Genomic DNA, 23585 nt, shown 5'->3' on the forward strand with positions numbered 1-23585 from the left:
AGATTGTGTTTAAAAGGACAGTTAAAGAAGGTGACAAAAAGGTGGCATCTCTCGGGAGGGCAGAATTAATGTTGGTTTCAGAGTAGCAGCCCTGTGAGTCTGTATCCACAAAAAGAACAGGAGCACTTGTGGCACCTTAGAGAATAACAAATTTATTTGAGCATAAGCTTTCGTGGGCTACAGCCCACTCCATCGGATGCATAGAAGTTAATGTTGTGTGGTTGTAATGTTGGGAAGGTACATGCCTGTGAGTGAAGGAGATGGAGGTTTGTAATGGTAAGTGGTTTAACTTTTCATGTCGTGTTTTTGTGAGTTTGTGTCAGTTACGCCACATGGGAAGCCACCCTAACATCTTCACTACAAAGTTTTTGTGCGTTAATTATTAGCATTAGTTATTCATTTCACATCACAACAGTATAGTGAGACTATGTTCCAAAGACTGTGTAGTGTGCAGATGACACAACTGGGGAGCTTCCACCAGTTACGGGATAAAACATGGAAACTGGTTCAAAAACATCCGGGGAAATATTTATGGTAACTAAATCAGTGCTAAAAGAATATCATCTGGATTGCATGTGTGGCATATGGCAAAGAAATTAAAATGAAGCAGATTCGGAAAATACAGTCATTTGTACTGTCAACAGGAAATGGGTATGAGAGAGAGAGATTAGCTCCATGATATGTGAAAATCACAAAGTGGAAAATTCTCTTGGAAGTTTTACATGAAGATTTGGTGATAGGGATTAAAGAGGGAATGATCTTGTGATCAAGGCCCTGCACTGGTACTTACCACAGTTTTGTCACAATCTTCCTGCGTGACTGTGGGCAAGTCATCTAAGGTGAAATCCTGTCTGTACTGAAGTCAATGATAAAAGCTAGAAAATTAAAAATAAAGTGCAAATTTTTTACCTTGGGATGTGGTGGCTTCCCCATCACTTGCTGTCCTGAAGTCTTTAGAAAGACTGGATGTCTTTCTCAAAGAGCTGCTGTAGCTCTAATAAAATTTATGGGCTTGATGCAGAAACTGTTGGGTGAGATTCTTTGGCCTGTGTTGTTCAGGAGGTCAGGCTAGATGATTGTGAGGAATGTGAAGGTTCTCTGTGGTGAATGTTGATCTGTACGTCAAAATGCGTTTTCTGTATAGGATGTCTGAGATGTAGGGTGACCAGACAGCAAATGTAAAAAATCGGGACAGGGGGTTGGGGGTAATAGGAGCCTGTATAAGAAAAAGACCCAAAAATCGGGACTGTCCCTATAAAATCGGGACATCTGGTCACCCTACTGAGATGATATGTTGGACCGTCAGGGGGAGTAGATGGCTTCAGCAGACTCCCCCACAGTTACAAGACCAGTGGTTGAAAGACATGAAGACTGAACAGGTCTAACTGTTAAACAACAGAGCAGCTGTCACAGGGGCATTCTCTTTAATAGCCTGGCTGGTTGACTGGGAGAAAGGAAGGCAAAAGGAAGATTTCATACATTGTCCTGTAATAAAAGCCATGGAGCAAGATGATAACTGGCATGAAGACACACAAGGAGGGTGGGATTTTTAAAAAAGGTAGTTTTTGTGAGAGGCGGGAACAGATTCAGAATTACTCTCTACAAGATCTTGTTTGAGCCCGTAGGCATTATTGTAATAATGATAATAAAAGGGAGAAAATTCCAAATATTTAAAAGTGAGAATTCAATTCATAACCCTCTGTTAGCTACCTAGAGGGTCAGCTACCCAAAACAAGCTTGAAAGTGAAAATGTAAATCACTGTTATAATGTTTCAGAGCAATCTGTCTAACACCAAGAAAGTGTGGGAAAACAACAAAGGAAACCAACAGCGAAGAGAAAACTTAGCTGTGCTTGGGGAGCAGCACCTCTTCATTAAGAAATCAGTCATCTCTGTTTTCCCCACTTTTTCATGGGATTATAAAATGAAAGTGACCTGTTTTGTGACCTCTTTTCATCTCTCTTCTCTGAGTTTCATTTGTAGATTAACAGCATAGACGAGATTTGACTTATTTGAAATATTAGCCTTGATGCTCTGTTAATAAAATATGTTCCCTCTTCTATTGATAATGTCCTTTTTTGCTGTTTACTAGCCGGTCATTACAAATCCACAAACAAGGCATTTTAAGAACAATAGCACCCCAAGCAATGAGAAGATACATTAACTTGTGGATGAGGGATTGTGTTGGGGTGTTCATCCCACACCACCCCTGAAGGGGTTAAAATGGCTCAGAAGGGGCTACAGGAAGTGCTGCCCCCGGGGCTGGTGTTGGCTTGTATATAGCCCTAATGAACCTGAAGCCCATCTGGGCAGGAAGAGGAGGGGCTTGTATAAAGCCAGGGAAAAGAGAGCAGAAAAGGGCGCTCCAGGAGGAAACAGCTGGCCGCCATTCTCAGGATTGAGAAAATGGAGTAGGAAGAAGCATAGGGAAAACAGCAGCAAGGGCGAGACCACATGGACCTTAGCTACCGAAGATAGAATTCCTAGGCTGGAACCCATGTAGAGGGTGGGCCTGGGTTCCCCTACCAGCCGTGGGGAAGTGGCACAGACAGGGCAGTGGACTTTGAACACTGCCTGAGGCAGTTCAGGTAGAGGGACTTTGATGCCCCAAGCCATGAAGAGGAAGCACTGCAGCTTGTGAAGTGTGAGAGATTGGGACAAGGGGGTTGAGAAACCGCAAGAAGAGGCATCAAAGTAGTAGTGAGCTAATCCCTAGATGAACCATAAGGAGGCGCCACAGCAGTGAGTGGAAAGAACGCTGTCACAATTTGTCTCTGTGTGGTGTGTATGTGAGTGTGGTTTTGGCATGGAATTTTTAAAAAGAGTGGCAACAAACAATCTCCATCATGTTCAACCATTTGCTAGACTGCAGTAAAATGCTGTGTCCTGCACATGTTCAGTCAGTCGGGCGGGAGTCCTTGCTTCATTGCTTGCAAAACTTTCCATCTCATTCCTTACTCCCAGTGAAATCAGTGGGAGTTATCCTGAAAAAAGAAGAGCACAGTCAGACTCTTAAAAAAGTAGCTTAACCAGTAACTAAAGTATAACTCAATATATTTTGAAACTACCCAAACTTATGATGTTCATTTTCAGTTTAATTATTACTGTGATTGTTCCCCAATTCTCCTTATTGTAACAGGTTTAGTTAACTTATCTGCTCATGGCCAGTTAGACTTAAAATCATCTCAGCCTTAAAAGCATCTGTGTATTCTTGGACATGGGAAGGGGTCTTTCTTAGTGGAACTGCTTTATGCAATGCAGTGTTCATTTCAGCATGGTGAAGAGGCTGGATTATCATTTGGAAAAGGCTTATAAAATCTAAGGGCCTGATTCTCATATGGTATGCTGCTTTACAGCAGTGCAAAATGGAGGCAATACCACCCTTTTAATTTGTTGACATTCTGTACCCACTTTGCACAAGTATAAATGTCTGCACAAGGTGTCAGCCAGTGGAGAATCAGACCATCAGTCTGTCATAAGAGGAGGAGCTGTTCATGAAGTTATTGAATCATCCAGTCAGGTATTTTCTCCTAAAGGTGTAATGACATTTGTTACGAAGCAGATATTTTCCCTGTTGTTTTTAAGTATATGTAGGCAAAATTCACTGAAATGTTCTGGTTGTGTTGGGCCATTCTGGTAATGTCAAACCTCTTAAGCCTATTTTAACTGGCTATCGAAGCTGGGTTTATGGCTGCTTTGCATTGCCAAAGCAACACAAACCATGCAGAATGTTCTGGTGAATTTTGCCTGTATATTTTCAAATCCTAATAATATCCTTATTGGTATTAAAACAAGATTCAACACTATAACAAAAAAAAATAACAAATACAACACCGGATAAGCAATGACCAAGCACTTTGCAATAATTAATCCTGGACTGCTACACCATTCCTTTCTGTTATTGTTGTTTATTTGTATTACTGTAACACTTAGGAGCCTTAATTATGCACCAGGACCCCATTGTGTTAAGCGCTGCACAAACACAGAACAAAAACAGCCCCTGTCCCAAAGAGCTTACAATCTAAGTATATGATAAGAGCCTATAGGTGGAGACAGAGCAATGGTGGATACAAGGAAACAATGAGACAATATTGGTCGCCATGATAGCAAGCGGTTGCAGAGCACCCAAGCCCTTTCTACCTCAGCTGCTTTGGCCCTGTGGTGGTCTCTCTTCTAGTGACTTGAGCCTCCATCCAGGTCACTTAAAAGTCTCTCCCCTTTCAGAGCATCCACGTTTTTGTCGGCACCGTGGCAAAGGCGAGTTCTGAGGAGGGATTTGAGGAAGATAATGCTTTCCTCACAATAACCTACGTTGTTTTCTAACGCTTTCAAGTGTTCATTCGTGGGAGAGAGACATTTCTCCTCTGTCAGTGGAAATTTTTCAGTTTGGTCTTTACTGTTACAGCTGAGATGTTTGTTTGAAGTCGTTTCTGGCAAGTCAATCTGCTAATCCTTTTAAAATAAAATGCAAAAGCTTATCCACATTCTTAGGATCAACCTCTTTGGACAACCAAGGTAAATTGTAGTCCATATTTGAAAAGACTCTGTAGCCCTATGGATCTACCCCCCGCCCCCACCCCCCCAATGAAAGCTAGGATACACTTAGTCTGAGATGCTTGATTCCATGCTATTTCTGTCTAAGGCATTTTGATGGCCCCATTACCTCAGTAGCTGAGCATCTCGCAGTCTTTAATGTATTTATTCTCACACCATCCCTAAGAGGTAGGGAAGTGCTATTATCACCAGCCTACAGATGGGAAAGTGAGACACAGAGAAGCCAAGTGATCTGTCCAAGATGACACAAAAAGTCCTTGGTGGAACAGGAATATCAGATGTGGGTTAAAGTTTTCAAGGGTACATGGGTGGCCGTTAAGCTTTCTGTCAAATGGTGCACTCACCACAGGGGCAGCCCCTCATGCCTGAGGGTGGCATAGCAGCTCATTTATCCCCTAGCGCTCCCTTCCAACAACTGTGCTGGCCCTGTGATGGTCTCTGTTCTCGTGACTTGGCCGTCAGGCCAGGTCACTTCAAAGTTTCTCCTCTTCCAGGATGTCAATGTCCCACCCAGACAGTGGCCCACAGAATACTGCTGCCTCAATCTGCTGCCTTCTGCCACTCCAGGCTCCATTTCCTTTCCACTCTGCTGGCAGAGCAGAGGCTCCAGAGCTTCTCCCTGGAGTCTCTCAGCCAATCTCAGAAGGAAAATGGAACCCAGAAAAAACAACTGCTTCTCCTTCCCTGAGCTTGACCTTCTAATCCATCCTGATCATCCCCAGCTCTCTTTTTCTGCAGAAAGCTGACTCTCAGGGGTTACCTCCCTGGCATCTCACCCAGTCTGGATCTTCAACTCCAGTCTACTCCCAAGGCCTTCTGCCTGTGGGTTGTCCCTCTCTCAGTCCCACTCCAGGACTTTCCTTCTCCTCTGCTACCCTCTTCTGCCAGGGCCAGGGTGTAAACTCCCTCCTGAAGCTCCACTGCTTTCAAAAGGGAGTGCAAATTCAGAAGTTAGTCCAAGACCACTTGGAAGATGTGGCCACCTGTGTAGTATTATTCTTGTGGTTCTTGATAAAGAAATCAATAAAACATGAATATTGACATTTAATTACACATTTTGCCTTTAGAAAATAAAGTTAAAAATTTACAAGGCTGGAATATCTATTTAAAACTATGGAAAAATATGCATAAAATTAATTACAATCAAAGCACAATAAGGGGAAAAGAAGTCCAGTGCCAACCCTAAAGGTAGCATTTGGTTTAGTCAGACACATTTATGGTCAGATTCTGCTGGGTTTAAGGCTAAACAGTCTCATTGAATCCAAAGGATTATGTAGCATAATTAAACTGGCCATACCACTGTCCCTTATTACACAAAAATCACTGAGGCTAGCTACCCAGAATACAAATACATAATCTTGATGCCCAACCAGAAGAAATATGGTCGCTATATTGGAAGAGCTTATGTATAATGTGTCCCTTCTCCAACATATTTTGGGATGTGCATGTTGATGAGGGGATGCTAGATAATGGAACTCAACTCATTTTCATCCCTTGATCCATGCCTGGCAGACTCTGATTGCAACTTCCCAGCTTCCAGGTTGTTCATTCTCATTGGTAACTGGCACAGCAGCAGCATGCCAACTCTCCCTCTCTCCCCAGACACAGATGAGGGCTATTCGAGCAAGTAGGACTGGACTCCTTCTCTCCACCTCCTGCCACTGTCAGGTTATGGCAGTCCAAGGCTCTAGAAAAACCTTAACATGAGAAGCCCGATAGAGCTGTCTCTGTCATAGTCCCACCTTCACCTCTACTTGGGGCAGCAGGTGCCACTCACACAAAAACTGTCTGTTGGGCTGCAGGTCCAGTACTTCTCTTTTTTTGGGCCACCAGAGGCTTCCCGCTGCCCTGAGCCACTGTAAAATCCTGCCTGAAGCTCCACTGATAATGATGAGGAAGTTATTTAGGAGCATTTACGTAATGATGTACTCAGAAACCAGAGTGATCATTCTACATGTGAAGACTGTTCTTCAAGGACTGATGAGAAGGGCTACCTGTTATTGAAATCTTTCCATAATCACACATTTCAGTTTTTCTGCTTTAAAATTTTAATCTCCAATCCAGTAAAGCTTACTTTTAAGCATGTGAGTATCACTGGCTTCAGTGGGAACTTCTAAAGTGCTTTGCTTACATGCTTTGCTGAATTGGGGCTTAATACTTTTTGTGATTTGTTCTGTTTGCCAATTTCCTTTATTTTGCGTTTAAATGCTTTGATTAAAATGGTAAGCCCCAAATTTCTATGATTCTATACTTTCTTAATTAAATAATAGCATTTCGTGGCCAACGTTTAAAAATGGAAAATATTCCTCAGAGGAATATTCCTCTGTGTTTTAAGGAACATAAGGCTGCTGGTGGTAATTTCTATAATATCCTTTGCAATTTTTAGATCTTGAGAAACTGTGAAAACACATGGCCTGATCCCACAAGCCATTACTTTACAAACACTCCCTTAATATTACAGTAGTGCCTAGACTCCTCAGCTGAAGTTTGTGCTAGGCTGTGTATGCTCCCATAAGGAGTGACGCTCCTTGCCTCAAGGATCAAACAGTCCAAATAGAAAAGATGGAAAAGAAAAGCTCAAAGAGATTGCAATGACTTGCCCAAAGTAACAGAGAAGGTCAGTGGTTGATGTGGGAATACCCCCCTCGTCTTCTAAGGTTATGTCTTCACTGCACCATTAACCTGGGTGATTGGCAACCAGATCTGAGCATCCAGGTTGTCCTATCCCTGGTGCGAGCATTCCTATAGCAAAGCCCTACGTGCACTACTGTGTTACCAGTGTCACAGAGTCATCTGGAGGCAGGGCCAAGTAAACTTAGAGCATCCCTGACAGGTTTTTATCCAACTGGTTCTTAAAAACCTCCATTGACAGGGGTTCCACTACCTCCCTTGGAAGCTGATTCCAGAGTTTGACTATCGTTACAGTTAGTTAGTTTTTTTCTGAAATCTAACCTAAATCTCCCTTGCTGCATATTTAACCCATTACTTCTTGCCCTACCTTCAGTAGGCACAGAGAACAATTGATCACAGTCCTCTTGCCTGGGAGACTATCCTAGAGTTCCTTGTGCTGAGGGGCTCTCGAATTCTTCCTCAGTCAGTTGTGTCAATTGTAGAGAAATTCTCTCTCCTTTGTGGGAGGATGGCGGGGAATGTAAGAAGGGCATTGGAGAACTATCAGTACTTGAGTGATTTTTGACTGCATCCTCACTGCAAAGTGGACAGGTTCCAGTTAAACCAGAGCCTGGGCTGTAACTTGTGTCCCCAGGTAGGTGAACTAACCCCAGGCTTAAAGCACCCACAAGTCCTGGGCCAGAGGTTTTTTTTGTGTGGATGGTGATGGGGTTTGGACTAAAACCCGAGTAAGCACTCATGTTAACTGTGCAGTGAACACATCCCAAGTCTCTGGCCAATGCCCTATTTATGGGACCACACTGTTTATCTTAAGTAGTGCTCCTATGAGGAATTGTACTCTTCCAAAATGATAAAAATCTTAAAGGGTCAGCAATGTACTGCATAAACTTAATGGGTCTGTTTATTCGAATGGAACCTTTCCTTAAATATAAGATGAGTGGGGAGCATCATATGGATGAGGAGAAAAAAACCAACATATTTGAAGGACACAGTTTTCCCAGCTCCCCTCCGCTGATTAAGACTTCCTTTCAACAGTGTCATAAAGAAATAATTTTATCAGCAAATGAACATTAAATGTTATCCTAAGTTTAGCATGCTTGAAATAAAATTAACCAAATGACTTTTAAACAAGTGCATAAAAATTATAATTATTTATTCCCATGCCCTAGTAGAAAGTATGAGCTTTCATTTAGCAAGAGAAGGTTTATTTTAATCTGTATTATTGCTCATTAACGCAGCCATAGAGGACTCTGAGCTGTTTATCTGGCTTTGCTTGTGCTTTCTTTTGCAATAAGGAAAGTCAATGGTCCTCCTGTCTGTAACCTTTATCATATTGTCCTATAGTTTCCTAAAAGTAAGTGTCAGCAAAACAGCAGAGTATAAATGCCAATGAAGTCAGTGTCTCTTGTGAAACTGCCAGCCCTTCAAGGCTTTCAGATGCTCAATGAATTAAATGTGATGTGTATTGAGTAACTATGACTTTAACAAAAGGCTACCCTTAAAGCAGCACCATTTGTGCCGCCACTGTGAGAGCTCTGTCAGTGTTTGTTTCATTACTAAGCCCCACATTAAGGGAGGTTGTCATCATTTAGCCACAAAAATTGACTCCAGCCTGAGACAAAGTGCATGAGCTTTCAGTCTTGATAGAAATGGTTGGGTTGTTTGTTTGTTTGTTTGTTTATTTTTGCCATTGCAAAATCTGTTTGTATAATTTGAAGTAAAAACAAAACCCTTTTTTTCTCTCCACAAAATTAACTTAGGCTCTGATCCCACAAAACTGTACTCAAACAGATCATTTTGTTGACATCAGTGGGCTACTTGTGTGAGGGATGCTACACCTGTGAGGAAAGGTTGGTAGGACAGGGCCTTCACAGATGCATTTGGGGCTTGCTTAACTCCGGAACGAGAAGTGGATGATGAAGCCAGCACTTAAGAGGCTATTCTACATACAGATTATGTGCTTTTTCTTAGGAAATTTTGGAGAGCTCTTTAAATACTGTAAATGGATTTACTGTGTGTCAGAGGGACCCACATTAACCCAACAGACTGAAACCGCTTCATCCATTGACTCAATGAGCTGTGAAATAAAAAAAAATCCCCTCTCCATAAACCTTGGCACACTAGACCCCAGTGGACTAAAGTGCCCACGATGAGCTACCAAATGAATAATGCTCTAATAACCCCTTTTCTAGGCCCTGACATGACAGCTGTACTGTACTAAGGAGATAGAATGAAGCCTCATATTTTCAGTGCTCTTCAGTTTAGTGCAGGAGGCTTCATATTTAAGCAGTTAAATGTAGAGATCGGTTAATATGTGCCCAGACTTTAGATAATAGGTTCAAAAGCATCTAAATGACTTAGGAGCCTAAATCCCATTTTCAGTAGTGACTTTGGTACTAAGAAGCCTTCCACCCATTGACTTTCAGTGAGACTTAGGCTCCAAGAAAACTTAGGTTTCAAAATTATACCCCTTGGCCTGTTCAGATTCTGAATCTGGAGCCAAAATCTGTGGCGTGGGCCCATTTCTAGTTAAATGGTAGATCCCAGATCCCTCAGCTGGAGAGGTAGCATGATTAAGGGGGAAATGTGCTTGACAGAGGCCAGGTTTGGCTCAAACCCTGCATGGCTGCAAGGTACTGCCTGACTCCTTGCACAAGGACAGGTTACAGTCCTGTTGGGAAGCATAGTCCTTGCTCCCTCCTTGTGCCACTAGAGAGCATGGGTCTGCTCCCCTCTTCAGCTTGGCCAGCAGTTTGACTGGGCATAGAATGGGGAGTGTGCATGTACCGTATCCTCCTCAAGAGTGGTGAAGCACACAGGCTCATGTGTGCGGTCGGTAAGCCTCCAGGTATCTCAGAATTCCACCAGGGAACATGGGCTGTTGAGTGACCCCTTCATGCCCTGAAGATGCATAGGGTTTCTGTAGGTTTGAAGTGCCCAGGTCTGGTCTATATTTGTTGTTCCTTGCCTCTAAGGGGGGAGTAGGGACACCATTCCTACCCATCCTGGCTAATAGCCATTGATGGACCTATCCTCCTTGAATTTATCTAGTTCTTTTTTGAATCCTGTTATGGTCTTGGCCTTCACAACATCCTCTGGCAAGGAGTTCCACAAGTTGACTGTTCATTGTGTGAAGAAATCTATAGTTCATGAACATACAAACTTGAAGCCTTTACAGTTCTTCCTGTATAGAATAGGGTGCCTATTCTATACAGTAACACAGTGTTGTGAGAAGGAATTCCCCTGTGGGGCAGGGATCCCTTGCTAGATAGGTGGAGTGTGAAGTCTTGAGGTTTTTAGGCTGATGGATTGCAAACTAAAATAAGCATCAGTCGGGGACAGATATTTAGCTCCCATATAGTGAATCTTGTTTACGTACCCATAGTAGAGATAAAGTGATCAGCAGATAAGGGAGGCAGGAAGCTATTTTACAGTTATGTTGGCCATTCCCTTTGGTTAGCTGTTCAGTGTTTTGTCTTGGTTTTGCTTTAAAAAGGAGTAATCCATTATGATCAGATTGGTATATCCCACATGACCGATTTCTGAGATTTCAATGGAGAGGCCGAGGGGGTACCTTTTCCCACATTTCTTTGGGGTCATTTTCCCTAATACACATTTTGGGGGGGAGAGGGGTAAGTAGGCGGGTGCTGGAGTTCAGGCTATGAAGGGTTTTGCCAGGGCTTCCACTTGCCTCTACACAAGCATGGTAGAGATTCCTGGAAGCTCTGTACCACTCACTATGGCTGCGGGTGGGGGGTTGGGAACCCAGTAACATGGAAGGTTACATAGTGGACAACTCTCCACATCTGCTGCTCCTCAAACACCCCAGTAGTAGCCTCCTATTTCTGCACAGCTACCTAGGGTGACCAGATATCCCGATTTTGGGGTCTTTTTCTTTTTTGGGGTCTATCACCTGCACCCCCGGTCCCAATTTTTCACAGTTGCTGGCTGGTCACCCTACAGCTGCCCCAACCCATTCTCGTGCATTAGGGAAGAGAATTCTCTTCAGTTAATTCAGGACTGGCTTTGTGGGTGGGCGACGTCGGTGACTACCCAGGGCACCATGGTCAGGGGGGCACCGTGGTCAAGAGGCAAGGAGTGGGGTGGGCCTGGGGTGTGAGGCCACTGAAGGGTGCTCGGGGCAATGGGGGGGGGGTGAGGCAGCGGGAAAATGCAGGGGTGAAGCAGCAGATCCTGAGGGTGGAAGGGGGTGGGGAGCCTGGGGAGGCAGCAGGGATGATGGGGGGATGGATGGGGACCCTGGGGAGGCAGCGGGGACCAAGGGCACCAAAATACAACTTCACAGGGGGCACCATTTTCCCTAAGGGCAGCCCTGGTGTGATTCCCCCAAGGCAATGTCTTATAACTCCAGATTTGGGGTCAAGAGCAAAAATGTATCTGTAAGAAATTGGCCATCAGAGTGGACTAAACTGCATCAGTTTGTGATCAGACTGTTAGCTGGACTAGCCAGGAAATGAACAAGCATGCACAGATGCTAAGATTGAACCCCAGGGATGTGATTGTTTACAATTAGTTCAAGCAGAGAAGGAGGCCTGCCTGTGTCTGAGCCAATAAAGAAGATACAATTAGAGACATTTTTCAAAGGGATGCTGTGGTGATATGGACTTTGCTGTGAGTGAAGTTTAGCTATTCAGATTAAAAAAAAAAAAACCTCATGAGACAGGCCAGATAAGGATCTCTGGAGAGAGATGATTTGCTGATTGCTGACTTCTCTGCTGCCTTTTCATACCCACAGAGACTGGAATTTTACATAAAGAAAAAGCAACTGATAAAGTGCCAGCTTGCAATGCAGATTGCAGATTATTTTATTAATTTAAAAATTATAATGTATTACATTTTATGTGCTATAAATTGAATGACTCAAACAGCGGTGCATTAAAGTATTAATACACTTTTAATTAAACTTTGCCATGATGATCTGCCTCAGTTACTTTTTCCTTCAGCAGGAACCCCTTTTATAATGCAGTTGTAAATCTAGGACCCCAATTGCCACATTATAATGGTATTTGATAATATAATTTACATTTTGAAAAAAATATCCATAATTATGCATTTGTGTGAGGATTCATAATGGTTCCTTGGCCATCACAAAATATAAAAGTCCTTTATATTTCAGTTAACCAGTAATTATATTTTATATATTACAGAGTAACATAAAATCTCTTTATTTATCAGAGGCTGTTTCTGAGAATTCACCTTATTCTAACACTAATTTGTATTTAATATAATTCCGCGCCTGCTTTTGATTATATTATATAACTAGATGTGGCATGATTAGTTGTCAGACTGATGCATCATTTGCATAATGAGCTAATTGAATCTTCTGAAATTGGAAATAATCATTCCAGCACCTTGCTTCTGAGGATCTGCCATCCCAAATACCAAGGACAAATAATATGCAGAAGGGAAGTTAAACACTTTCAGGAGCACTGTAAAATTGTAACTAGAGCTCTACAAAAACCCTGCAGGCTTAATCTGTAAAGGGATTGTGAACTGAACCCAGCAATTTGGTTGGAAGGAGTTGATAGGAAGCCAGTCTCTCAAGGTCCACCTTAAACCTGAGCCTCCAAGAACCCCACCCCTAAATCTGGCCCTTCCCACTACCTACCCCATTCAACCCAAGCCCTCAGAAGTTCCCTCCTTTCTACCATCACCCATTAAAGGAAATCTTTCTACCCAACCAATCCAACACTTGGGGTAGGAATGAAGAGGGGATAGCTACCTGTGGAGGTCAAACGCAAACCAGAAGGAGGAAAAGGCAACTGGGTGTTGGAGAGCATTTATTCATGTGCATAGTTGAATAAGTGTTTACAGCGTTACTCTGGATTTCACGGTAGGCCCCTAAAGTTTTGAAATGCATTCTACTGGAGAGAGCCCACCTAAGGCTCTGTGCACCACTTGATCCATTTGATCCATCCATGAAGCTTTGAGATGGCTGCATGCACAGTTCCAGCCTAGGCCTTTGTGCAGAGACATATTTGTTAGAAATTCACTTTCCACAAACACTTTGTGAACAAAAATAGTAATATTAGTACCAATGTTGGTGGAAAACAAATAAAGGTTGGGGAAAACCATTTTTATTAGAACACAGCGGGATTGGGCAAAAATGGCCTTTTGTGGGAGGGGATTAATGAATAATCCCATCAAATTATTAGATGAAATTGGTCAATAGTGTTTGACAGAGTAATGTAAGGAGATGAAATGTTCTCTCATTTGCATGGTATAAATCTGGAGTCTTGACAATGTTTTGACTACAGATTCTCACTGGTCTAAAAGGCAGAATATGGCCCATGAAACTGTCAATGGTCACTTAGTAATGTTGCAGAAATCCCTGTAGAATAATTTTGAGGAGATTTTTTGTGTGCAGATTGTGCCATATAAAAACCTACTTTTTGAACACGCCCTACTACACTCACAAAAGTATTGCATAGCAAGCTAGTGATTCGGAGGTTGGTTTCTGTCTTTTGTATGTAGTACATTCATAAAAATAGTATATTTCCTGCCATTTTCATGTCAAGGTTCCTATCTTAAAAGCTCAGACTGCAATTAAAATTTCAGGGCAGAAACTATAAATTGTATTTGGTAGGTATACTAAAAATCAGAAGTTTCATTTCTGAAAGGTATAATATATGATTATTTTTATTGCCACTTCTCTTCCATATTTTCTATTTTCCACTCAAGGCTGTACCTTTCGCCATAATTATTTGAGTTGAATTTGAGCAGTGTAGATATTTTAATAACTTTTCAAAAAAGTAAGTTGATAGAATATAATAACGATTAAACAAAGAAGTAATCAAAACTTTCCTTTTCAGGGCAGAAGGGAGTGGAAAGAGCCCTCCAAGCCCTGAGGTACATGCTTTACTCCCCAATTTTTCCTCTGCATTTTCTGCATCCCCCGAGGCATAATAATTTTATAAGCATCAGCAATAATAACCCTAGGTGTCACCCAAAGTCCTTTGAATTCAGTGGGAATCCTTCCAACTCCCATAGTAGGGTAAGATCTCATTGGTAAAGTACAATTCATAAATTGCCCTCTTCCAAAAAAAAACAGGTCCCTAACTATGCAGGATCCAAATAAAATGGAAACTAGGAAGCGTGTTCCGGTGTTAGAACACTAGCCTGGGACTTTTAGTCCATTTCCTAGGTCTGTTCCAGGTTCCTTGTGTGATGATTGGCCAAGTCACTTTATCTGCGTGTCATTCCCCATCTGTAAACCAGGAAGAATAGCACTCCCTACCTCACAGGGGTTAGTGAGGATAAATACGTTAAAGATTGCGAAGCACTCGGATACTATGGCACTGGAGGCCATATAAGTATCTAGAGCTACAGAGACACAAACATGAATTTAAGGGAGACTTGTGAACATAGTTCCTCATGTTATCTGTCCATTTCTTATGATGACCACAAAAACAGCAGTCCTCTGGTGTCCATCTTAGATGGGTTTCCCTGTACTTTAAACACATGTAAAGTAAACAAAACATGAGTGGGACCTTTTGTGTTCAATTTCCAGCCAAAATTAATTATATGGCTGAGTAACAGACTCACAAAGGAAGTGCTGACACTTTCCAAACCATCAGTGACTTGAAAAGTCAACTTAATGTAGCAGGGACAGATATAGCTGGAACAACAGGTTATAAATAAATCAGTTGTGAGGATACCATTCTTTGCTTCCATGATTTCTAATTACAAGAGAACACTGGGAAAAATTTAAATGTTTGTCCTTTATATTTCAGTTAACCAGTAATTATATTTTATATACTACAGAGTGCAGGAAAGATATATAAATTATATGTGAAGATTGATATACACAACAACAAAAAGGTGGTGTTATTTTTTTCCCCCAGACTCTGTGATGGCAGCACTTTTGGAGATTGCTGACTCCAAATCAGTATGATTACTACATGCTGACACTTAAGGTAGATGAATGCCTATTTCTCTGTGACACAGAAACAACATGATTATCAACATATTTAATGGTATTTCTTCAATGAGAAGACATTTTTAGAATACATTGTTTCAGAATTTTTTTAACCAGAGATGGATCAAATGCAGACATGTTGTTAGATATTGGCAAATTGGTTCACACCAGACAGAAATCCTCCAGAAAAACAAAACAAAACTGAAAAATGCCCTACCAAAACAAGACACTCCACTGCCTACGTTTCCTTCCCAAAGGAGAGGACGAGAGAACCAACAACCTGTGACAGATGCGTAGTCATGTTACTTAATGGACTACTGGTCTGGTAATAAATATGTTATAAGAGCCTACATAGAATGGAATATTTTTGAAGGCTGGAAGTTTGGTTAGATCTAATTGGAAACATTCTTTTTTCAATAAAAAGAACAGGAGTACTTGTGGCACCTTAGAAACTAACAAATTTATTTGAGCATCTGAAACCATTCTTTTTTATGAGGCTTTTGTCTTTTGCACTTTGGTCAGCGCTGGTTGCCTGAAGAGCCAGAGTATCTTGAAACTACTGATTGGAAGCAAGAAGCTCTGGGCACCTGATTAGAAAGTTTGTCCCCATATGACTTCTAGCCCCACTTAACAGATTGAAAAGTCTTGGATGGTTCAGATAAGCATCCCAGCTTAAGTGCTTATTATCTAACCCAAAGTCACAAACCTTTTGTGGTTCATTAATAATAATGTTTACTTGCTTGCTTGCTTGTTAATGATTATTTATTCACTGAGGAACCAAATGTGAGTTCAGTGCTAAAACAGGCATGGTTTCTGCCCCAACAGGAAGTTTGCAGTCTAAGAACCATGATCCTGCGGCACTGGAGCATGACTAAAAGCAGCCAGAGAGGGAATCTGGAGGATATCTTCCAAGAGGGAGTTCAGAAACAGAGTTCTCAATCGATAAAATGTAGCCTGCACTCTGGTGGAACCTAGGAACCAAACACTGATGACCATGAATTACAGCCACATAGTATGAAAGGTAATCGAAAAGTGCTAAAAACTTCCTATGCTAAAAACTTCCTGTGCTAAGCCTTGAATTGTGTCCTTAGACATTGCAGCTTGTGTAGAGCAGAGGGGGCAGGTATAATCAGCTCTCTTATGAGTCATAGCTACAAGATAGGAATTGCCTTATGGTGATGGACAATTGTGTGTCATTTCTGTGGTTTGAAATGCAGTGCTCCTCATGGTATTATCCTATCAGTTATTAGTATGTCATTCCCTCTTGCTAAGAATGTTTCTAAATAAATGGTAAAGCATCAGCTGTTTCTGATTGCACCCATTTATATGTTTCTTGCCCCATGAACTCTGACAGCTTGGAGGGATGTTCAATGTTATGGCTATCTGTGTGTGTCAGTTACCTAATTCTCAACCCAAGGAAGACATAGGCATGGGTAGGACCTTTCTAGATGTCTCCACTTAGTGAGGGGCTTTGTTTGGAAGTGGTGAGCTAAGTGAACAAGACTGGAGGTATTTCGGACCATGCCCTCCCTTATAGTGGAAAGTCAGCTATGCAATTTGCATGGTCAGATTGCATATTATTCCCATTCTTATTGGAGAGAGAGATTGGCCAGTGGGAAGAATGAGTTCCAAAGCTGAGGACCCCTTCTTGAACAGGCTGCCTGCACTCCACCCCTTTAAAGCAGGGGTTTCTCAAGTGCCTTGATTGACCCCAGCTGTTGTGAATACTGTGCAAGGTGGTGGTGGTGGTCGTAGAGGTACTGTGGTGTCCAAAACATTAAAGATGTGTAGGAGATAAAACACTGCACCTGACACCTGAAGGCTCCTGAATTATCACTCTTTACAGTTATACCTACAATGTATTTAAACTTAATAAATGTCACCAGGACAATAGATTAATAAAATATGCTTCACACCAATTTGCATCAAAACAACTCCACTAAGCTGAATAAGTCCCTGGTTTTTTTAATAGGAGTCCCATGCCTTCCACTTATCTTTCTTTTCTACGGCCTGCCTGTGCATCTGTCTATCTCTGCATGTATCAACAAGAACTGTATAATGTGGCAGCTAAGTCTGTACCTCACCTACCCAAATCTTTGAAGCCACGAAGACAAGGGACAAGTCTCCAGCATTCCTTGCCTTTTTCACCTGCAATGCTGTTGACAGCACACTTCAGTACTCGATAAAACCTTCACTTCTGTCTCCAGCACGTACTGAAAACCAATACATATATCAGCTTCCTCCAATGTGCTCTGTCATGCAAAACCTTAATGATGACCTCATAGTCTCTTGTCTCAGGCATTCGTTGAGTCCGACTCCATTGTCACATAGTTTATTTATTTGGAAAAGTTATTCTGCTTTTAACATTTATTGAGGTCACTGTTAACGCTTTGCATGACAGAACTGGGGAATACACAGGCCCTGGTTATAACTAAACTCATATTGCTTATTTAATTCAACATGTCCTTAAACATTCAAGCAGTTCATAAGCTACAATACACATTTGAAATTTATCTTCCAACACAGAGAATTTATAGGTTTTCAACCTGTTGAAATGAAACCATGTGTGCAATCTTAACTATGGTGGAGGCTCCACTGTCATATAAATACATCTTAGCCAAGAAGCTAAAGATGTAATGCATAGAGAATTAAATAATAAGAAATACAAATAGAAAGCAATCTTTCACATCATTAGTGATACATATTTTCTGTTGTTTTGTCATCTTAGCCAAATGAAAAGCCTACATAATTAGCTAGGCTCTTGCGAAGCTGTGAAGTATCCAGAGTAAATTAGGTGAAGAGCCAAAAATGCAAAACCCAAAGATCAGATTTAACTAATATCCCTGCACATAGCTAAGCTAATTTACTGTGTTAAATTACATGGGAAAACACATTATATTGATTTCTTATGTACTAAAGATCTTTGTTTCATGATGTTTCTGAATCTCTGTGCAATTTTCTGCCATTCAGCATATAATAAAGTACTACAGTGATTATTACCATAGTCTGACTATATATCCTGAGGGGGAAGGGATTAGGGTACTCACCTAGGATGTGAGAGACTCAGATTTCAATCCCAACTCTGAATTAGGTAGAATGGAAATTTGAACCTGTGCCTCCCACATCGTAGGTGAGTGCCTGACCTACCAGTCTATTCTGGAGTGGATGTTTGTGTGTTTTTTGCATGTAAAATTCCCAAAGGTCTCGGTTTTGTTCTGATACAGAACAAAAAACAAATGTGAAACATCAACATTTTTAACAAAACAGAATTTCTGTTTTTCGGCCTGGCCTAATATTAATAGCACAGTGGCACCAGTTGTATCTTCACACAAATAGACAGTAATAACACTTAGAGTAAGATTCTATTTCGGTGGTGTTGGTTTTGTTCAGTTTGTCTCTGCAACGGTCTGCTCTCGGGTAGTGCAGAGGGCCAGGTTGGGTGTCTAACGTGCTGTGTCACAGCTACTAAAAAGGGAAACATTTGTTAAGCTGGAGTAAGAAGATGGATTAGTCCCCATGGCCTGTGGAGCCACTGTAGGCTGGCAGCTGTGGATAGAGTTCTAAGGCCAGCACTGAGAAGATAGGGATGATGAGTTTGACAAAGGCCAGTGCAGGTATGGGGTAACTTGTTCCTAGCACACACATGAAATATTCAGACCTCCGTATCTGTTCTCTACTCTGAGGCAGATAGAATTATTCGTTTCCACAACAGGGCTCAGTCCAGGTCAGTCACTGTTTTAAGTTTTATTTTATAGCAAAATATCTCCCCTCTCATTTTAAGGATCAACCCTCCTAGTTTCTTTTGGGTCAGACAGAGGCTTGTGAGGCACAGTCCTTCATGTGGCTCCTTTAGGATGACTACAGCTCGCTTCCTTTTCTGAGCCTCCTCAACAGGCTGGTGGGGAAGCCGTAGACCTGTCTTCTTCCCATGGTTTGCCAGGTTGCAAGGATCTGTCCTGCACTCTGCTGAGCGTATTATAGGGATGGCAAATGAACCTGGGTCTTGTGCAGGAGGCCTCTATCCATCTCCTTATTTGGCCCCCATTGTGGTCATGTCTTAGGCCCAGACCAGCAAAGGTAATTAGGTACCTAACTCCCATTGCCTTTAAGTGGAGAAGTGTCATTGTGTTATCCCCGCTGCACGGAGGCGGCGCTAGCCCATTGGGGCGTTAAGCAGGAATATTGTTGTCCCTCTTGAGCTGCTTGGGGCCCTAAGCAATTGCTTAGTGTGCTTATGCTACTGCTGGCCCTATCGCCTTATTTGTTGTCCCCCACATCTGAATGTTATGTATTATTTTGTCATCCAAAATTCTGAAGCACTCAGTCATGTAAGTGACTCACTAGTACATCATTGTATGAATGTGTGGACTGAAAAATTGGCCATGCGTTCATATAGTGATGCAGACTCTTGGAGATGGACACCATAAAACTGGTTGCTAAAATTAAAAAATACATTGGAATTCCACACATAGCTATTATCACGTGGTGCTGACATATGGGCCATGATTTGCAAAGGAACCTGAAGGAGTTAGGTACCTAGATCCCACTGAAAGTCAATGGGATTTGGGTACCTAACTAAATTGAGCTCTTTTGAATGTCTCAGTGACAGTGCCTGGCTGGAAGAAAGCAGGATGTTCTCTTCTGAATTCGAGAAATTACTATCCAGAGTTCTTAGATCCAACTAGCAGACAACAAAGTGCCTGCTAAGGCATCAGTCATGCATTCTCTTTCCCTTGCATGTCAATAGCTAACACAATTAGAAATAATCTGAATTAAACTAAAGAACCTTAACTCTGTAGCCGAGCATGTTAACTAAATGACCCTAGGAGAGTTTTGTTTGTTTGTTTTCAAAGCAGTTGTCTATGAAATTTCATTTATTTGGGTTTACAGTTCCTAAATGATGGATGGATGAGAAATAATGCTGAAACCATAGTTAAAAATGTCCACTGATATTAACCACTGGTAACTGGATTCATGCCTCAGCAACGTATTTAACTATGTTTTCCCTTCTTGAAACATACTATATCATCCCAAATAATGTTTGAAACCATTTTTTCAGTTGTTCAGTCAACCTTTACTAGTGTAATTTGACATTCTCAGGAGCTCAGTGAAAGAAAAAAAATTAAGATATTTTATATTTCAAAGGCATAATGTGTGTCGGGGAATTAGGTAAGAATTGCTATTGTTAAGTGAATACCTTACAGATTCAGGAAGGTAATTATATAGTGTAATTAAATAATTTGAAATTCAATTTCTAACTTTGTTTCTTGAATAGACATAATTTTCTCTTTTGGGTAGGGAATAACTTTCTTTCAGTTAAATCCTCTATAGGCAGACTAGAGAATTTGTTATTTGAACATAGATGACTAGGGACTTAATGAGTAACAAAACCAAAGAGCTTCCTTGTTTTGATCAAATCTCTACCTTCTAAGAGTGGATTCAGCATTGGGAAGTCATGTAACCTTCATGCAACTATTCATTGAATTAGCCTATTGCAAATTCTTTTCAGTCAATGCATTATACAGATATTGACAAAAGAAGGGTCAGTGAAATAATATTCTCCAGTTTCACAAGAGGACCTTCCCGTTACAGAAGTAAGGCATGCAAATCTATCTAATGAAACAGATCATAAAGTAAACAAACCCCTCTTCTCCCCACACAATTCATGTTGGGTTCAAATACAAACCAACAATAGAAATACCTGTCTCTTAAGCAGCACTCTTCATCAGTAGATCTCAAAGATCTTCACAATCTTTAATGTTGCACTTGAAGAGCCTTTGATCGTGTAGTCGTTACTCAGCTGAATAGGCCTTGAAGGCAATGAGGATGCTTTCAGGATTAATGGTTGCAGGACTGGGTTGTAAGACTTTTGGCTCTTTGTGGGAAGAACCCATGCAGTGGAATTCAAACTCATGCCCAGAACTTCCTACTCCTTATTCTGTCATCTGGAAGTGTGAGATAGGATTTCTCCCTTGGAAAAAGCCCAGGGTCCCATCCCTTAGTAAGCTGACCTTCCCAGAGCCAAGCAGCGCCACTGCTTATGGGGGACCTTTCTCCCCTGCAGTTTTCCCAAAATACCCATTTTTTTCTATCAGGGAGCACCCACAAAGCAGAGTAATAACCTAAATTGAGATGCATAGGGGAGATGTAAGGGCTACTGTAATTTCCAAAAATGGAGTCACATTCTTAGCTGGTATACATCGATGTAGCCCCATTGCCCGAGAATCTGTCCTGTGGTGCTCATAAGACACCTATGCACCATAGCTTGCATGTATGATGGCTGCCCTCTTGGCTGACGTTCTGGACCCACTCCAGCACTAAAAGTGTAAGCTGCTTCAGCTTGAGCTAAAGACCCAGAGCCGAGGTTTGTGGCTGTAACAGCTCATATCCTCAGCAGCTGGGTGTAGAGGGGAACCGGTGGGTTACACAAGCTCAAGTTGGCAGGGAGAGAGAGGGAAGGAGGGTGAAAAAAACCATGGCTGTTTTGGAAAATCTACCCTCTATTCCTTTTTAGAAATTAGAGTCCACTGACATTCAGGTTAGGATTCAGAACACTTCCAAAGGTGACGTATTGGTTCAGGCCCATCTCTAGTTGTGATTTGTAATAAATGAAAAGACCTTCATGGGTGCTTAAAAAAAGTAAGGAGTGATGAGCCATAGAAAAGTCAGTGAAGAGTCAAGGTTTTAGTATATGGCAGAATGTCAGGGTATGAACTGTAATTCTGCAGGAAAGAACTGGCAGGTGAGAGCCCAGCTACCTTTAATGCCTAGGCCACTTATTTACATGCGAAGTTCTCATTGTTGCTCTGGCAAAGGGTGTAAATTTGTGAAATATATATTTAAATAAGCAAGCCAGCTTTTGATGGCAAAGTAAATATCATTCTTGAAGCAATTTTTTTCACCTTTCCTTTTTTGTTCTCTCCTTTTTTGAGTGTACAGTTTGATATGGGAAGCCAAAATTGAATTTCTTCTCTGCTCTAAATTTAAAACATGTAACTGTATATTCAAGATGGACCGTAAGAGAGACCCAACCTGCCAGCTTAATTAAGTTTCTGGAATGCGTCTGGGCAAAATTAATATATATGGATGAAAGCCAAAAATCAGTCTGACTGAACTGTTTCCAGCTAGGACACAAGAACTCTGAGGTCCCTGTGTTTCTCAAAGTGCTCAGTCTAGCAATATTAATTAGTGGCTAAAGGACTACCTATCCTTTTCCTATATGCCAATCTGCCTTTTATTGTTGATTACTTCAAAGCCAATATGGTTATCAGTACAGTCTTGGAGTTAAATTAAAATTTAGAGACTAGAAGGTTATTTGGCATAAGCTCCTACTAAATGGTAGCTATTGAAAATACTAAGCCAGACTTATTCAAACTGCAGCAATCTGAAACTGAGTTATTGCGTGAAGCCATAAAGAAATCTAATATTAGTATCCAATACATGTGTGAGATAATGGATCCTGCTGATGACCACAGGATTAGTGTGGTCATAACACAACCTTCTCCTGTCATTGCACCTTGAAAAGGGTCTTTGAGCACAAGGCTTCTCTGGAACTTGTCTCCACCCTCCACTCCACTGTTGATAAGAGCTCTTCTGTGTCATTCATTGTAACATCTAGGCAGCACTCACCTGCCACATAGAGGATGAAAACCTCTTCTTCTCCGACTGACCTTGTAGGCTGTCCTCTCTTGCAGCTTGCCGTCTGGGGAGATGAGGTCCCAGAATGCAATAAGTTAATTGGCCATCTGGTTCAGACCCTGACATGACATGATAACAGCTGTATTGCAAAGCAAGTTAACTTTGCAAAGGTCAAGTTTGGTCAGTAGAGATGAATATGGCGAGAATCGGTGGGATCCCTTTTTCAGCCAAGCTATGGGTCTGTTCCTGATATTTTTACTTTGGCAAAACTTCCATTATGTCAAAGGGAGATTTGCCCAAGAAGAAAGGCAGGATCACGCCCTTAGGGCAAAATCCTGCTCAATTCGCAGTGCTGATCTCTGTAGCATACCTTGTACTTGCCCAATGGAAATAAAATAAAATGGGCCTTTTGTCCACCATGTCACTCCAATTTTAATCCAGTGGAGTCACACAGGCATAAAATTAGAGTAATGCAGTTGTGAATTAGGACTAAATCTAATGTTCCATTCACTACAAAAACTTCACATATACTTTCTGCAGCTTCAGAAGCTATTTTCTTCTGCTTCCACAGCCTTGCGCCACTTTCTGGAATGCCACATGCGCTTTACTGCTTGACTTTGCTGGGGCTACGGATGTGAGTAATTTAAGCAAGATATGGGGATGTGACCCTACTCTCAGAGAAGATAATGGCAAAACTCCTATTGACTTTAACAGGAGCATTGATAATATAATTACTTCTCCATTTAGCTGTTTTAAATTCCTGTTATTTTCTCCTCTGTACCAACTTCTGGGAGGGAAAAATTATACGTGCAACTTACAAATAT

General features: G+C 41.5%; 1 long non-coding RNA gene across 1 annotated transcript; it reads left to right on the forward strand.

Annotated features, from left to right (window-relative positions):
* Window positions 1-15047: 15047 nt before the first annotated feature.
* LOC123377112 lies at window positions 15048-17625 on the forward strand. The gene is made up of 3 exons (XR_006582090.1): window positions 15048-15121; window positions 15949-16144; window positions 17096-17625. It is a non-coding gene; the product is annotated as an uncharacterized LOC123377112 (long non-coding RNA).
* The last annotated feature ends 5960 nt before the right edge of the window (window positions 17626-23585 follow it).

This window comes from Mauremys mutica, chromosome 9 (genome assembly GCF_020497125.1).
Source record: "Mauremys mutica isolate MM-2020 ecotype Southern chromosome 9, ASM2049712v1, whole genome shotgun sequence".
NCBI classification, from domain to species: domain Eukaryota; kingdom Metazoa; phylum Chordata; order Testudines; family Geoemydidae; genus Mauremys; species Mauremys mutica.